Source organism: Chanos chanos, chromosome 9 (assembly GCF_902362185.1).
Source record: "Chanos chanos chromosome 9, fChaCha1.1, whole genome shotgun sequence".
Taxonomy (NCBI): domain Eukaryota; kingdom Metazoa; phylum Chordata; class Actinopteri; order Gonorynchiformes; family Chanidae; genus Chanos; species Chanos chanos.
The window spans coordinates 35,131,984-35,149,564 of record NC_044503.1 but is presented as its reverse complement, the minus strand read 5'-3'; the positions used below and the strand labels follow the sequence as shown (position 1 = coordinate 35,149,564).

At 39.4% G+C, this 17,581-nt stretch overlaps 3 non-coding genes across 3 annotated transcripts; all 3 read left to right on the top strand.

The window, feature by feature from the left end:
• The first annotated feature begins 4,512 nt into the window (after nt 1-4,512).
• trnak-uuu (transfer RNA lysine (anticodon UUU)) lies at nt 4,513-4,585 on the top strand. The gene has a single exon. It is a non-coding gene; the product is annotated as a tRNA-Lys (tRNA).
• Nucleotides 4,586-6,495: 1,910 nt separating this feature from the next.
• trnay-gua (transfer RNA tyrosine (anticodon GUA)) lies at nt 6,496-6,585 on the top strand. The gene is given in 2 exon segments: nt 6,496-6,532; nt 6,550-6,585. It is a non-coding gene; the product is annotated as a tRNA-Tyr (tRNA).
• A 9,567-nt stretch (nt 6,586-16,152) lies between these two features.
• trnak-uuu (transfer RNA lysine (anticodon UUU)) lies at nt 16,153-16,225 on the top strand. Its single transcript has one exon. It is a non-coding gene; the product is annotated as a tRNA-Lys (tRNA).
• Nucleotides 16,226-17,581: the final 1,356 nt, after the last annotated feature.

The window sequence follows — 17,581 nt, the reverse complement described above, 5'->3', positions numbered from 1 at the left end:
ATGCAGACCCGGAGGAGGAGGAATGGTGGTGTGAGTTTCATGCTGGAGACAAAGTTTACAAGAGCAACATGTTCTTTCTAAACAAGAGAAATGGAGCGGAATCAGGTAAAGCACACACACACACACACACACAGAGAGAAAGAGAGAGAGAATGAATATTTAAATCATGTTAATGAATTACTTAGTCATGTCCATGAGAAATAGTTGCATGAGTACATGAGTAGAGCATGGATAGTTCAGTTGGTGAAGCATTAAACGTTCAATTTGATTGTCCAGTAATCAAGTCCCTGTTTGGCCATAGTGTTTTCCACGGGCAGCGACTGCTCACTGCTCCTAGCTCATAGCCTGTGATGTTTGGATGGGTTAAATGCAGAGGCAACATTTCACTACTCACTGCTCAGTGTGTGTGCGACAAATAAAGTGCTTCTTCTTCTTCTTTTTCTTTTCCTTCCTCTTTGGGTGAAATCAGTGTTTTCTCTAGCTCCTGATACATATTTTTAACACATGTTATTATGAAGGATGTTTTATGAGATAAAAATAGGCAAATTAATTGAACCCTTTTGGTTTGATACATGAGGTACAATGAAATACATGTCAAAAAAGAAAAAAACTTTCACCATTTATAAAAAAAGTTTCACCAATTATATAATAACTAAGCACTCACTGACAATAAATACTCACACTGAACCTTAAGTTGAATTAACAGACTAAAGATAAATTTAAATGCACATTTAATCTGTGAAGTCTCTGATTCATTGTTAAAGAAGAGATACGTATTCAAAAACAGAAGATCGAAGAAATGTATGATTATTGCTCAAAGGCATTTCTCATACACTGTTTCATGCATAGTCTATGATATTAATACAACACAGTATTTCCTGTAGTTTCAGACTGATATATTAGTCTTAATACTAATATAGTTCTGTATTTCCTGTAGTCTCAGAGTGGTATGATTCTCTGTCCTATGCAGCCATTGCACTCAGTACAGTGTGTGTGATTCTCCTCCTTATACTCATCTCTCACTGGCTTTGTTACCTACACACAGGTGAGTTACTCTTGAGAAGAAAAAGCTATATATGACACTGCATTTAAAATCTTATACTGAATGAGTAAATACAGAAGAATATCTTTTAATATATGTATATATATATATATATATATATATATATATATATATATATATATATATATATTTAGCTGACTGTTCTAAAAGGCAATGAGTGAAAAAATGAATGTATTGAACATGGTAATTATGTATTTTAGATTCAGAATTTCAGGCAGAGGTTCAGGTATGTTTTTCACCCAAATAACAAGACACTGCTTATTTTGTGTGTGTACATGTGTAAGTGAATGTATACATAGCAACAGTTGTTTTTGTTCCTCGTGTCATAGGACAATGAGCAGCCAGAGGTCACATACACAGACCTGCATTTCAAACAACCATCAAATTCAAAGTCTGGTAGACGACACCAACATGTCAAAACACAGGAAGACGCCTCACTTTACAGTCAGGTTAAATGTAGGTAACTGCTGTGTTTCACAAGATAGTGATAACAGTCATGAGGACCTTACAAACAGTGACTGTGTTTTTCAGATTCAGGATTACTGACAACCAATAATTCAACTTTAACAGACACACAGGTAAGATTCATTCACACAGAAAACTACTCCTGATTTAAATGTGTTTGTAATGTTTGCAATGTGTGTGTGATGGAGAGAGAGAGATGATGTTGAACAAATCAACTACTGGACTCACCATAAAAATGACATTCCTTGCTTTTATTTCATAGGATGTTGAACAGCCAGGGGTAACATACACACACCTCAATTTCAAACAACCGCCAAAGTCGAAGTCTGGTAGACAACAAAGGGAGACGCCTCAACGGACAGGAAGAGACCTCGCTTTACAACCAAGTGAAAATAAAATAGATTTATTGTAATGATAAAAATGCTTCAGAAATAAAAAGCCAGAAATGCTGCAAAATAAATCGCTCCAGAAAGTAGAGATGTTTTCACCTTGAATCGTATTATTTGTAAGAACAATTTCATTAAATGTATTTAAACTAAATGTAGCTCGATGTGAAATTCAAAACTGCTTGCTATGCGTTACTTGAAATGATCAACATGTATTACAGTTTTTGCCAATTGCTTACACACTGGAAGTGAATGCCTAGACAAAATCACCAAAACCTTAACTTTTGCAACCATGTCTTAAACAAAGGCACCAAAACTACAAACACATTTTCTGCTTTGCACTTTGTTTGCAATTCTGTAACACACTACACACTGTTTCTTACAGTAGACACATTGTTCATGAATGAACCTCTTGCAATCATTGGGAAAACACTTCTATCAGAAATGCAAAACATAGCTGAAATTGGCAACATCCAAACAGACATATGAAAACACTTATACAGTAACACCAATCAGTCTGAGCCTTAGCACTACAAATAGACCTCAGATAAGCTTTTGATGGTGATGGGGTGTGGGTGGGGGCTCCTGCATGGAGTCTGCAAAGTGTTCTCCATCACCATGCCACCCCAGGTCGCTACAACACAGCACACTTAATCACATTTCTGATTTCACTACATACTTGTACTGGACAGACCAGAGCAGCCCAGGTTTGTTGTGATGTAGGATAATGTTAGTTTCCATCAGGCTGCTCTGGTCTGGCACTGGTTCACCAACAACTATAACTTCACAGTTGTATACTTGCCCCCTTACTCCCCATTTCACAGTCTTACTGAGGAATTCTTTTCAACTTGGCATTGGAAAAAGTGCATGACCACCAACCACATGCCCGCCTGCCTCTTCTGCAAGCAATTGAAGAGGCATGTGGAGACACTGAGGTGGGGACAGTCCAGGGTTGGATACGGCACGCAAGGTGATATTTTCCCTGTTGCCCAGCCAGGGATGACATTGCTTGTGATGTGAACAAGGGAGGACCCTGTAAGAGGGCGGGATCCATAAACCACCCACTTCATCCTTTACAATTTCTTACAATACTAATTTTTGTTTACCATTGCACTGTAATTTTACTGTAATTATTTTTGAGTTTGGTGTGGCATATTGTATTGATTACTGTACTGCAATTCTATTTTTCTTTGTGTTTTCTTGTTGTTGTAAAAACCTACAATGGCGAAAAAGATAAACGTTTTTTTTTTTGAAGACTTTCTTTGTTTATGTTCATTGAAATGAGAGTAGATGTACTGTACTAGAGCAATCTATCACAGGAACCTGTGTGAGAAAATTAAAAAGGTATACGAAATACTAAAGACAGAAGTGTTTTCTATAAAGTACATCAGTATGTTGTTGCTGCTTTCAAAGAGTAAATCATTTTGTCGCAAAAATGCCATTTTGAGAAAGGATTGTTAGGTTTTGATTGCAGAGTTTCATTTTGACATGGAAGTGAGATGCTTATGTCCGAGTGTCGTGTCTTATTTGCTTGTGTGTAGAGTTTTGACACAATGAGCGAAATTCCGCAACAAGTGTGTAAGCAATCATAAAAAACTGTAATATTTGCATTTGGTCACACACTGAACAGAATGAGTTGCTCAGCGTCTTCATAATGAGTTAGATGCGCTGAATTAGATATTCCTAGTCAGTGCTGCATGGCGTTTTGAGGAGAAAATGATAAAAACACAGCCCGAGGTGGAGTCGATGGGCTTGTTTTTTGTGTTCGATTTGAATGGAAAATGGTCATCATCCAGCGACCCTCGCTCTCATTGACCGCGGAACTCATTTCGAATTGGTCAGCCCAAGAACTGTCTACGTCGTTGCGTCGGGTGACGTCCCTGGCAATCTCCAAAACATAAAACGTTCGTTGGCATTGTCCCCCGAAAACTCTGTTATTTTTCGGCGTTTCAACATGCAGTAAAAGCTATCTAGATAATCAAAGAATGAAGTGGCGCTTTAACGTTAACTGTATGAAGAGAGCGGAGTTGGTTCGAAAAATTCGATTCACGTCACATGATACAATTAACCAACACACTTTTAGATATGATAAGTTATTGTTTCCTGATTGGCTGTACGGGGGCACGCATGGAAGCAATGTATGACATATGTGGCTACCGATGGATTCGAATTTTGTTTTACATGTTTGATGTTCAAAAGTATGTAGGGCCCGGGTCCTAGCGGTTCCGCGGTTCACGTTCTTTCTCTTTCGTGTTTGAAAAAGTTGGACGACAGCTCACCCTCCACAGTCAAATAATGGGAACCTCACACTGTTACCTGTATAGTTCCTCAACAAAGCGCCACCGGGATATGTGACTCATTAGGATATTTTAACCAGTACTTTATCAGACTAAACCGTTATGAGGTCGGTGTGAGACTCGTCCCACACCGCCTTAAGTTGAATACCTTCAGGAGTTATCGCTCATCTCTTTTTGACCTAACGCAACCTGGTTGCTGGTCCGGCTCAGTAGTTGATAGTTGTCGATATGGAGTGCACATATTTTTTTAAACAGGTTACTCCAATGGAGGGAGCTGCGTAGCTTCGGAATCAGTGCCGGAGCCCGGATAGCTCAGTCGGTAGAGCATCAGACTTTTAATCTGAGGGTCCAGGGTTCAAGTCCCTGTTCGGGCGTCTCTCCCCTTCAGTTTTTGAAATGGATAGGGCGTGGAGACCTTTTAAGAAACAAACAGTTGTGTTCCTTGGCCACGGTGTGATGAATGGCTTGGAATTTCAGCTTGGCTGTGGGAAACGAAGGCGATCTTGCTGTGTAAGTGCAGTAATGCGTCGAAGCAGAGAGAATACCTTATACTGAGTACGAAAGGCTTTAATATGCATCAGGACCCAACAAAGTGCTACAAAATGCCGTCACTGAGTAACAGTTCTATCGTCCCCTCAGCAATGTCGGTAAATTAAACTCCTGATATAAATCGAGAGGAAATTAACTACCAAACTTGCCATCAGACGGTGCCAAGAGGTATAACGAAGAAATGTTAAGCGAAACTTATCATCGTCTTGTGTCACAAATAGGTGTCATAAAAAGCAATGCGTAATGAAACTACGTCCTTGTCCATATTATCAATGAAGCCCAGGTCCTACTGAAGAGCAATAAGAGGAGTTTAAATCTTTAAAAACAGTTATCATTAGAGGCCCTGTGTCGATGCTAATGCATGTTGTCACCATCATTCTGGGGTTTATTTATTTATTTATTTATTTTTGATCTTCTGGATTGACCTGCTAGACTGACCCGTACAGACTATAAGAGGCCATCAGAATGAGGGCGTCATTTACGCGCTGTCCTTGGTGCTGAAATGAAGACTTTCGAGAGGAGATCATGAAGAGCATATCAATAGTAGTGGTGAATCACTCAGGAAAGTCATGCGTGTGTGTATGTGTGTGTGTATGTGTTTTGGTTTAATCAAGGACTCTCCACAACCCGTGTGATCAGTCCAAAGTACGAGGGTTTCTTTTTCCACTGTGTTTCTTGACCTATGTGTGCAGTAATAAACCCCACCTTTAATTCTGTCGTGGAGTGTCCCTTACTCTGTCCGTACGCTGTGTACTTATCATCCATGCGTAACCTGTCATGAAATTTCTGCCAATATGATCCCAAATTAAAAGTCAGCACAAACCTTAGCCTTTTACGGCAGTCAACCGATCATGGTCTGTATACAATATAACCCGATCCCAAAGCAAAGGTGAAAGTTTAGCATATGCCCTTAACCAAAGCAAAGAGCTCTACGACCTACAGATGTCCAAAAGTCACTGTGTGCAAAGCTTCACAGAAACATTCTGACAAGTAAATGGTGGCACGCTAATCCCATTGACGCAGTACCATGTACTGACCACTAGAGGGAATGATAACATCGAGAGAGACTTGACTGTTGTTGGACAAGCTGATGTCAACTCGGCAGTGAATGGCAAATGTGTTATACTTACAAGATTGCTTGTGTTACATATCAGTACTCAAGGGTGGAAAAAGAAAAGGCAGAAACATTCTTGCTAAAAAAAATACTCTACTTCTACTTTTATTTTTTCCACCTCTGTCGAAACTGGTAGCGAGCTATTCGTTAAATGCTGAACAAATATATTAGTTACATATTTAACTAACTAAATATTTGAACTAATGCCGTATATATGTTCTGTCTTAGTAACGGAAGAAGTATCCATACCTACATGGAATCACTTCTTAAATAGTAAGTGCACGAAAAACACAGTCGCACCTCTTGACATGGGCGGCTGACAACATACACCACGCACTTTGTGCTCAGTAAACTAAACTGAAAATGTTCGGCTGTTTTCCATGAATTGATGGCACGCATCCGTAATGAGTGTAGATGTCCAGTAGATGGCAGAAGCGATGCTATGATGTCTTTACTATTACCTGTCTTATGCTGGTCGGAGCTGAGAGAAAGAAGAGTTATTTTAGCAAAAGCAAAATGATTTTTTTTTAATTGATTCATCCAGAGATGAACTGAGACCAAACTTTCGCTCGCACATTTTAGTTCAAACGACCCACATGCAGCTGAGGCCCAGCACTTGCTCCTTCGATAGCTCAGTTGGTAGAGCGGAGGACTGTAGAGGCCTGTGACACTGATATCCTTAGGTCGCTGGTTCGAATCCGGCTCGAAGGAGGTGCTTATTTTTCGTGGGAAGCCGTTTTCCAAAGCTTAGAGAACCGGGCTTGTGACCGGAGGGTTTCCGGTTCGATTCCCAGTCCCTACATGTGTGCCCTTGAGCAAGGCACTTAACCCTAATGCTCCCCGGGCGCAGGGGAATGCTGCCCACTGCTCCTGCGTCTGTTCAGTGCAGCGTTGTTATGTGGATACCGTCTGACATTGCCATTGTGCGACAAAAAGCTGGATAAATAACCTTTACCTTTGTATGCTAAAAGCATCCTTTAAAACATGTCCTCTCCCTAACTTAATGCTTGAACCACTATCGTAAAATGCATATATATTCATAATGAAATGCTACGGCCCTGTTCGAACTAGATTAAAAAGTGTTAGACCTATAACAAGTTCTCGCTGATTGGTTTTCATTTCAGAGTTCAGTGATGTAGAAATTCACCCAATCGTAACACAGCCAAGTACAGACTGAGTCACCTGAATGACAATACGTTATTGATTTGAGCAACTTCAGTCAAGTAAAATGGAAATGCCTGCGCTTGTCAAGCTCTATCTTCAGACTAGCCCTCACAAACGCACGTTAACCCTCCATCTACACACACATACGCACACCAGAGAGAGAGAGAGAGAAAGAGAGAGAGTGGTTACTTGTTTTACCGCTTATCACTAGCCTATTGCTATGCTGCAGTAATGATACCCAATCACAAGGCTGGTCCACCCACCCAAGTTGGAGAGTTCTCATCACAAGGATATATTTTATTTTATTTTATTTTTAATTTATTTGAAAATGTATCTTTCTTGTGCCCATAAGCTTACCCACCCCACCACCCTCCAAAAATCTTGTTCTCTGTACGAATCTACCAATCACAGCAGCGAACACCCAATCAGTGCAGAGACATGTGTAACTGACATTTTTATGTGACATTAGAGTCTGTCAGTGGCAGAACTGCGCCTTTCGATGGTCATGTCAGTTTACCTACCAAGATTTGTATTTAAAGAATTTTTAAAGATTTATTAATAAACTGAAAATAGTATAAGCAGCCCGTTTCCATTTCGTCTGTCGTACCAGTGTTGGTTCTTTTATCGTCTTTTTGGTTATTTAGCAGTTGCCTGATCGTAGCGGTGATCCATCTGTACTGTCGATGATTTGAACAAACAAACCCAAAGCCAGCCAATTTTTAAAACTTATCCACGGCGAGTAATCGGAGCTAGAGAGAGATGTTTCTCTGCTACCTTGCCAAATGGGAAATGTTAAAGTATAGAGGCTTAAAATTATTGTATTTTAAGGAAAATTACGCGAGTAATAACCAAGACAGAGAACAAATAGGTGTAAATGTGTAATCTCAGGAAACGCGTATTTATTGAGACGCACGACTTTTACAAACTCGAAAATTTTCATACGTCTGCCAACGTTCAAGCTAGCTTTGTTAATTGTTATTAAAGCCACAATTGAAACACGGCGCTGTAGATGTTTCATTAAATACACAATTTCACTCGTTGGAGTGCAGGGGGAAGGTTAGGGTCAACGCAGCAGGGAGACCAGTTCCAAAAATCGAGATTACCAAACCAAATGGCAAGATCAGTGTGTTCAACACCACATAGTATGAGAAATTCATTTTTATAGTATACGGTCATGTAAAGGAAAAAACCCAACTGTCATTCTTACTAGCCACCCAGGCATTGCACAATGTTCTGTGGTCAGACCACCTCTTGAAAATGTAAGAGCGCCTGTCACAGTATAACATTGCTAACTATATCCCAAAAACACACCAGTTAAAATGCTAGCAAGCTTTTATCAGTGCTTATTGTGCTGTTGTTGTGCTTTCCATGTCTTTTAGGTAGATAGTTCACTAGTTTTAGACCAAAACTCTTTACAGCTGCCTACAATGCGTATGGGTTTTACATGCCCACATATGCCCTCACCACCACCCCAACACCACCCAACTTCACCGAGCGCAGCTTCCTTACTCCCCTTCTTTTAACAACCACCAGTGTGTGTGTGTGTGTGTGTACACACTGTATGCACAGGCTCAAAAGGACTCTGCAGCTGACAAAGGACTTATGTCCGAAACATCCTGTTTCTTCTGAACATATATTTCTATAATTTGCCCCCCACAAAATCTCACTGGTCCACCCTGTTACAGAGGGCTGGAGCCAGGCCTGTGAATGTCTCTACTGATATTTTGGCACTTAATGATAATCAAAAATAAAAATCTCCAATTCCAGATAACTGTCTTACTTCTATTTCATCTTATTTTTTACTTTACATCTTCTTATTTTTTATCTTACTATTATTATTCAGAATGTTTTGCTGGTTGTTGACACCGACATTGTCAGAATTATGTCATTAATAATAAAAAGGACATTAATAATGTTTTTTAAAAAGAGACAAGACCTGTGGGTACCACAACACACCTACAAACCATGACACATGCTGGATATAGTAACCATAATGAAAATGGACAAAATGCACAAAAAATAGATCACTGCAAACGCAACGCGCAAACCAGCATTCCGGAGAGGGAGGTGGACGAGTGAAAGGTCTTCAGAATCAAGTCTTTACTGACTCCCGCGTGTGTCTGTTACTTCTTCTTGTTCTATAGAGTCTTGGCTTCGATTTAATAGTGTCGTTTTAGAGAAACTGGGAGCTACGACAGTTATTTGCTTTCTCGCGTATTTATCTTTCCGGTATCACGAGACCGTCGACGGAAAATTCCAACTCCTGTGTCGCTCAAACGTTACCAAAAACGGTGGCTATTTTTGTCCCTTTTTTGCCCAGTTAGTTTCTTCAAATTCTGAGCTTCAAAATTTAATCTATTTCCCATTCTTGCGAACTTGCACTGATGATATGATTGTTGTAATAATTCGATGGTGCATTCAAACAGTTTGCTTGGTGAGAAAAACAAGATGGAAAAAGCTGTATCTTGTTCACTCTGTAGCGCTCACACCACATCATTGTTCTTTCACTGTGGTCAGGGGTGAAAGTTTCCAGTGATCAAAACAACAGACAACTTTCCACTTCTCAGGCCAGGTTAATGCAGTGGTGGTTTGTTGACAGGATATATACACACATTCTGTTTAACGCTTGTCACTGCGCATCACTCTCTTCACAGTGTGACCAGCATAATCATTTTATACATCATGTTTTTTACCAAGAAAAACTAGCAATGTACATTGTCACGCCTCTGTCTGATTCTTTTGTTTTACTCTATTTTACTCTGACAGATTTTCGACATTGTACTTTGCATGATCATCTAAATGTTCATATACTCGAATTATCTGATCTGAAAAGAAAATGTTTTTGAACTTTGGTAACTGGGGACTTTTAAAAGTTTACTGAATTCGTTGGGAAATTAATTAGCGTGAAATGTATTTGACTAACCAGGCCAAGTACACTTTTGACGTCAGAACCGAATACATCTTGGTGTGTAACTGACTTATGCTCGTTTGTTTAACAAATCACTATACAATTAAAACAAGAAAGACAATGGATGATAAAGGAGAAGGCTTACTGACGACAAGGCTCTCGCGAGGTTCTTCTTACCTTTGCGCACACCTCTTGAAAAAGAAACAAACCAAAAAAAAAAAAAAAAAAAACGTTGTGGTTAAACGGTTGAAACTGCGTGTCACTAAGTGAGGAGCCTCCTGCGTGAGAGCTCATGCTGTGTGTTGGTGAAATGCTCTATGGTCCAGGCAGGTGTTTTTTTTTCACTGGGCATGTTGTTGACTGTGGCTTTTGCTCACATCACGTCAGAGACACATTTAATTTAGGTGTTGCGGTGATAATGCCTCGTTTAGGAAGTGCTCACTACTTGTTTTCTGGACTCTCTTCTCGTGTCTGCCCAGCTACTCTTGAGAGCGTCTGTTTCTAAGGCACATGGCTCGATTTATCATTCTCCTGCTTTCCGTTTTTCACGTGGGTAAGTCTGTACATTTCAATTGCCAAATCAATAAATAGATATTTTTTTAAATAGATATTTTTTATAAGTGGACTTTACTGTTGGTATGTTGCACCGGTGCGTGTCAAATGTTCATAACTCAGTCTCAAAAATGAAATATAACGAATTACTTAATAATTAGCAACGTCACTCATCACTTCACATGTGCATAGCTGCCATTTTTATTTAACTTATAGAAATTAAGTATAATTCATGCTATATTAGTTTGTCACTTTATTTGTTTGTTTTTATTACTCTTTACACAGATGCGACCCTTTTAATTATTTCCAAACCAGGCGGAAACGTCTCCCTAAACTGCTCCTGTTTCAGAACGGGCGGCTGTCGTTTGGACTACGTGCGGTGGGTTCGATTCCATATGAACGGATCAGTGGAGATCATTAACACAAAGTGTCAGAAACCGCCGTGTCGGTTTTCCAGTGTAAAATTAAACGCTACTGAAATGCAGCTGACGATTTTTCGGGTTGAAGAACGGAACTCAGGACGTTATTATTGCGGAGAAAAAAAGAGTGCACTCATTGACTTTAAGGCCGAGGACACCCTCCTGCATGTCGGAGGTCAGTAAAAACAGTCAATATAATTATGACGTTTTTCTAAAACTTCTCAGTGAAACATAATGATTTTAGTCTAATAATATTTGCATAGGTTTGCACATTCAAAACGTTAAAGTCTTAAGTTTTAAGTGTAATTTTATTAGTTTAGCGCTTTTTACCATCAAAAATGTCTCGAAGCAGCTTCACAGTATCTACAGTGCTTAAACGCCTACTGAGAATGCCCGATGTGACATTCGACAAAACACGTATCTCAGTTTGTAACAAGAGCTTTGAAGTCGTAAAAATGTTCACATACATTTTACCAGAAAATAATTTGCAGTAGCCATTAAGAAACACATAAAGTAAAGGATGACCTGTCTGGGAGAACGTGTCATTTCACTGTGTGCTCCACAACCATTTAATCCGTACCGAATAGAGGAGTTAAGATTATGTAGAACTGTGCAGGTCAAAAGTTTCCTTGTCCAGTTAAACGCAATCCAGATTGAGCAGGTGAAACAGTCAAAAGTTTGTTCCGGTGAACAAGCAAGAAAGAAATCGGCGTTATTTGTATAATCCTGTTGTTAAGCATGAACAGAAATGCATTTAGTTTTTTGGTTACAGGCTAAAAGTCAGCCCACTGGCGAGACAGAGCAGATCAACATTTTGTATATATGACTCTTCGTTCTGATGATCAGTTGCATTCCATTCTATGTTCTACATTCTTTTTCATGTTCTATCGAACGTTCTATGCCCTGTATTCTAGTTCATGTTTTCGTCTCAGTTGCGGAAAACGTGGTTGGTTAATTGTCTGACATTATCTTAAAATTTCTTTTTTTTAAAAATGCTCTTTTGTTTTAGAGGAGGAGGTCTGGACAAAAAACAGTAAAGTCGAGCTGTTTTTTGAGTGGTTCAACAATTCAATTGAAGATCAGCCAGAAAAACGGAGACGTTACGCTGAACTACGTTGTCTAGTGAGCGGTCTGAGTGCTCCAGTGGTGAATATATTTTGGAGGTCATCAGGTGGAAAGAACCGAACCGGTGAGATTTTGGAATTAATGGAGACAAACAGTGGGTGAGTGGATAACAGTGATTTTTTTTAATGAAAGCCATTATTGTCCTGTGAAATGAGAAGGTGAGCAGTGAATAGTCACACTGAGAGATGGTGATGATATGAACTGTATTTTTCGCGACGTCTTTGAGGAAAGTATCAATCTGTCTTACCGTACAATAACTGAATTAAAATTTCTAACGACACAGATCTCACTAATTCATTCGTTTTACAGAAATTTCTCCCTCGTCATACGCTAGCTATTCTTTTTCAATTTTTCAATTTCTGCTTTGAAAGTTTCAATTTTTAGCGTATCCTGAAGTTCACTCATGAATAATTAACTTCATAGACGTATTTTGTGAGTGGCTTCAGCGTCGTAAAATTAAGTCTTTGTAAGTGTAATAATATAGGGTTTTAGGACAAGTGGGGTTTTGTTGTTGTTGTTTATTATTTCATTTAGTTTTAGAATTGATTTAAATATTTTAAAATCCCTTCGTTTCTTTCTTTTTTTTCTTTATAAGCATTTCTAAAATTATTCCACATCTTAAGGCTCCCTTCTGTGGTTAGAACTTTTTTTCGCGTTTTAGTTAAAAACCTTATGCCAACCCCCTCTCTGCCAATATTTTTATCTATCAAATGTGCGTCTTCGCCGACTTATTAACCACCTCCTCATTCAGCTCACGGAACGATTATTGCATACACCATCTTCATGTTTACTCTGTATGGAAGCGGAACCTGTTTAAGATATTGGACTTCACAAGCTACCGCTCAGCACGTGCATCCTGTTTATCAGATTTTCTCTAACACAGTCTCAACTGGAACAGCAGATTGATTATCTACTAAAATCGTCGTATGCTGACGTTGCATTTCAGTTTTTATTAACGTAAAATTATTGTCCCATTTCAAGCATGTTCCAAGTGATGAGTCAGTTACGCATTCAAATGCCCACCAGTATTCAGTCGTACTACACTAACTGGGACCATGATCAGAACAGAGACTCCCATCACTACAACTCCCACAGTGCTCTCCAGCATGAGTACAGTAATACAGACCTGGAGGAGGAGTTTTGGTGCGAGTTTCATGCTGGAGACAAAGTTTACAAGAGCAACACGTTCTTACTAAACAAGAGAAATGGAGAGGAATCAGGTAAAGCACACACCCACACACACACACACACACACACACACACACACACATACACATGAACATTCGCGTACGCACAAACACACACACACACACACACACACACACTCACACACACAAATAATTACCTGTTCATATGCACCAGAAAACTGTGGCATGTAGTCAATTTGAGCACAATCTTTGGATTCAGTCAGTGTCATCTATAACTCTTAATGGATAGTCTACTTTAACATACATTATTATGGAGGGTGTTTTATGAAATTGGAATTGTAAGACAAACTGTCATATGATAATGCAGTCCTGTATTTCCTGTAGGCTCAGAGTGGTGTGCTGCTCTGTCTTATGCAGCCATAGCACTCAGTACAGTGTGTGTGATTCTCCTCCTTATACTCATCTCTCATTGGCTGTGTCGCCTACACACAGGTGAGTTAGCCCTGAGAAGTAAATATATATATATGAAACTACATTTAAAATGTTAAATAGGGTGAGTCAATATAGATGAGTATCTTTAAAATATGTCAATAAAAAGATGAAATATATGAATAACATTAAACTAAAATGAAATTAATGAAAAAGTGAATGTATTGAACAAAGTAACTCTGTATTTCAGGTTCAAAATTTCAGGCAGAGGCCCAGGTATGTTTTTTCACACTAATAACCAAACATTGAGTGTGTGTGTGTGTGTGTGTGTGTGTGTGTGTGTGTGTGTGACAATGTATAAGTAGCAACAGTTGTTTTCATTTCCCATTCCTTAGGACAATGAGCAGCCAGAAGTCACATACACAGACCTTCAGTTCAAGCAGTCGTCAAAATCAAAGCCTGGTAGACGACACCAACATGTAAGAACACAGGAAGACGCCTCACTTTACAGTCAGGTTAAATGTGAGTAACTGCTGTGTTTCATATAAGAGAGAGAGACAGTAGTTATGAGGATCTTATAAACAGTGACTGTGTTTTTCAGGTTCAGGATCATCAACAACCAATGGTTCACCTTTAACAGATACACAGGTAAGATTCATTCACACAAAAAGCTATTTCTGATTTAATTGTGAATGAGTGTGTTTGTGTGTGTGTGTGTATGAGAAAGAGAGAAAGAGAAAGAGAGAGAGAGAGAGAGAGAGACGATGTTGGACAAATCAAATGCATAAAATTACATCCCTTGCTTTTACTTCATAGGTGGATGAACAGCCAGGGGTGACGTACACACACCTCAATTTCAAACAACCGTCAAAATCGAAGTCTGGTAGACGACACAGAGAAAGACGCGTCAACGGACAGGATGAGACCTCGCTTTACAGCCAAGTGAAAACCAAATAGCTTTACTGTAATAATAAATATCCTTCAGAAATAAAATGCCAGAAATGATGTGCAATAAACCTGTTCCAGAAAGTAGAGATATTTTTCAGGTTGAATTGTATTATTTGTAAGAACAATCTAATTAAATGTATTTAAACTAACTGTAGCTCAATGTGAAATTCAAAACTGCTTGCTATGAGTTACTTGAAATGATCAACATGTATTAATATCATATTAAGTGTGTATTGACGTCTATGCTTAAACAACGATACTGAATGTAGTTATAACTCACAACAAAGTAGGATTCAGGCACTTTCCTCCTAAATATTATGCTGTTTTCAACTCCCTGAAGTTTACGATTAATCATTAAAAATGTGATTAACACAATGAGATTCGCTACGTTTTAAGTAGCGCTTTACTTTGTTCGTCATTTCTTATATTTGTACGTAAACGCGGAAAACTGCTATGATCAAGCTTATAAACTGAAAACTTGATTGTTTGATCAGTTGGATTACAACAAATGCTCCACACAGCAATTATTTTTAGTTTAACAACAGGGAAGAGTCGCAGCAATGAAACATTAGAAAGTGCCTCATTAAAAATACAAATAATACATCACGTGCCGAAGTTGTCCTGCTTTTTCATAGCACTTTATTTACAACTGTACCTACATTAAAATTTGCATTTGGTCACACAATTAATAGAATGAGCTGGTCAGTGTCTTCATAATGAGCTGGACGCGCTGAATCAGATATTCCTGTTCCTGATATTCAGTGCTGTATGGCGCTTTGAGGAGAAAATGACAAAAACACAGCCCGAAGTGGAGTCGATGGGCTTGTTTTTTGTGTCCGTTTTGACTGGAAAATGGTCATCATCCAGCGCCCCTCGCTCTCGTGGACCGCGGAACTCATTTCGAATTGGTCAACCCAAAGAACTGTCTCCGTCGTTTTGCTGAGTGAAGTCCCTGGCAGTCCAAAAGACATACAACAATATGCAGTAAAAGCTATCTAGATGACCAAAGAATGAAGTGGCGGTTTAACGTTAACTGTGTGAAGAGAGCGGAGTTGGTTTGAAAAATTCGATTCAGGTCACATCATGCTTTTAACCAATACGTTTTTAGATAAGAATTTATTGCTTCCTGATAGGCTGTGCGGGGCACACATGGAAGCAATGTATGATATATGTGGCTACCGATGGATTCGATTTTTTTTTTTTTTTCAAAAGTATGTAGGGCCCGGGTCCTACCGGTTCATGTTCTTTCTCTTTCGTGTTTGAAAAGTTGGACGACAGGTCACCCTCTACAGTCAAATTATGGGAACCTCACACTGTCACCTGTATAGCTCTTCAACATAATTTGAATCATTAGGATATTTTAACCAGTACTCCATCAAACTAAACCGTTATGAGGTCAGTTTGTGACCCGTCTTTAACCGCCTCAAGTTGAAAACCTCCAGGCGCTATTGGTCATCTCTTTTTGACCCAACCCAACCTTGTTGCTGGTCCGACTCATTGGTTGGTAGTTGTCGGTATGGAGTGAACATCGTTTTTTTTTTTACTTCGATAGGTCGAGTTGAGGAGCTTTGATATCGCTGGCAGAGCCCGGATAGCTCAGTCGGTAGAGCATCAGACTTTTAATCTGAGGGTCCAGGGTTCAAGTCCCTGTTCGGGCGTCTTTCCCTCTTACTTCATAAAATGGACAGGTCGCGGAGATCTTTCAAAAAACAAGCAGTTGTGTTCCTTGGCCACGGTGTGATGAATGGCATGGAATTTCAGCTTGGCTGTGGGAAACGAAGGCGACCTTGCTGTTTAAGTGCAGTGATACGTCGAAGCAGAGAGAATAGCAAAGTACTTTATACTGAGTAGTGTCTCCGAAGTTTACAGAAGACGTTAATATGCATCAGCACCCAATGAAGTGCTACAAAATCCCGTCACAGAGTAACACTTATATCGTCCCCTCAGCAATGTCGGTAAATTAAACTCCTGATATAAATAGAGAGTAAATTAACCTAACTGCCAAGCTTTCCACTAGATGGTGTCAAGAGGTACTGCAATACACTTACACTGAACCTACGCTTAGTGGACGGGGCCGTCAGGAAAATATTGAAAATACATCATTCAGTCTCTGCTGCCACCTAGTGCACAGAGTTCAGACAGACTGAATCACTATAAATGAAAGAACGGCAACTAACGAAGAAATGTTAGGCTAAAAATGCCATCGTCATGTGTTACAAATAGTGGCCATGAAAAGCAATCCGTAATGAAACTACATTCCTGTCCATATAATGAATGAACCTCATGTACTACTGAAATGCAATAAGAAGAGTCTAAACCTTTAATAGGAGGAGTTATTATTAGAGGCCCTGTGTCCATGCTAATGCTTATTGTAACAATCACCAACATTCGGGGGTTTTATTATTTATGTATTTATTTATTTGTTTGTTTGTATGCTTGTTTGTTTATGTATTTTTTTTTATCTTCTGGACTGACCAGCTGGACTGACCTTCACGGACCATAAGCGGCCGTCAGAATGAGCGGGTCATTTACGCGCTGTCCGTGGTGCTGAAATGAAGACTTTCGAGAGGAAATCATGAGGAGCGAATCAATAGTAGTAGTGAAGCACTCGGGAAAGTCTTTCATTTCGAATATTCAGCACGTGTGTGTGTGTGTGTGTGTGTGTGTGTGTGTGTGTGTGTGTGTTAGTTTAATCTAGAATTCTCCACACCTAATGTGATCAGTCCAAAGTATGAGGATGAGTATGAGTTACTTTTTCCACTGTGTTTCTTGACCTATGTGTGGAATAATAAACCTCATCTTTAATTCTGTCTTGGAGTGTTCCCTTACTACGTCCCTATGCTGTGTACTTATCATCCATGCGTAACCTGTCATGAAATTTCTGCCAATATGATCCCAAGTGAAAAGTCAGCACAAACCCCAGTGTACAACATAACCCGATCCCAAAGCAAAAGGTGAAAGTTTGACAGATGCCCTTAACCAAAGCAAAGAGCTCTGCGACCTACAGACGTCCA